The sequence below is a fragment of the Alligator sinensis genome, unplaced genomic scaffold (genome assembly GCF_000455745.1).
Source record: "Alligator sinensis unplaced genomic scaffold, ASM45574v1 scaffold784_1, whole genome shotgun sequence".
Lineage (NCBI taxonomy): Eukaryota > Metazoa > Chordata > Crocodylia > Alligatoridae > Alligator > Alligator sinensis.
The window spans coordinates 1,582,648-1,582,916 of record NW_005842318.1 but is presented as its reverse complement, the minus strand read 5'-3'; positions in this window follow the sequence as shown (position 1 = coordinate 1,582,916).

Here is a 269-nt window from a genome sequence, read left to right as displayed (position 1 = left end):
GGCAGTGGTGTAGGCTGGAAAACTTGCTTGAGTTGCGGTTACAGACAGACAACACAGACGGTCTCGTGGAGGTTGCTAGACTCCACGGTACAGAGCTCCGGATGCTCTGGGTGAACGAGCCACCAAAATGGAAATCGTAGATACGTCTTATAAAATTCGTGCTCGAAGACGGGAAGAGGTGGGCGGTGGATCAGGCCGCCAAGCTCCTCTGGATCTCACACAGGGTTTCCATTACCCTGCCGTGTACCCAGAGTCCCCACGAGATGGAT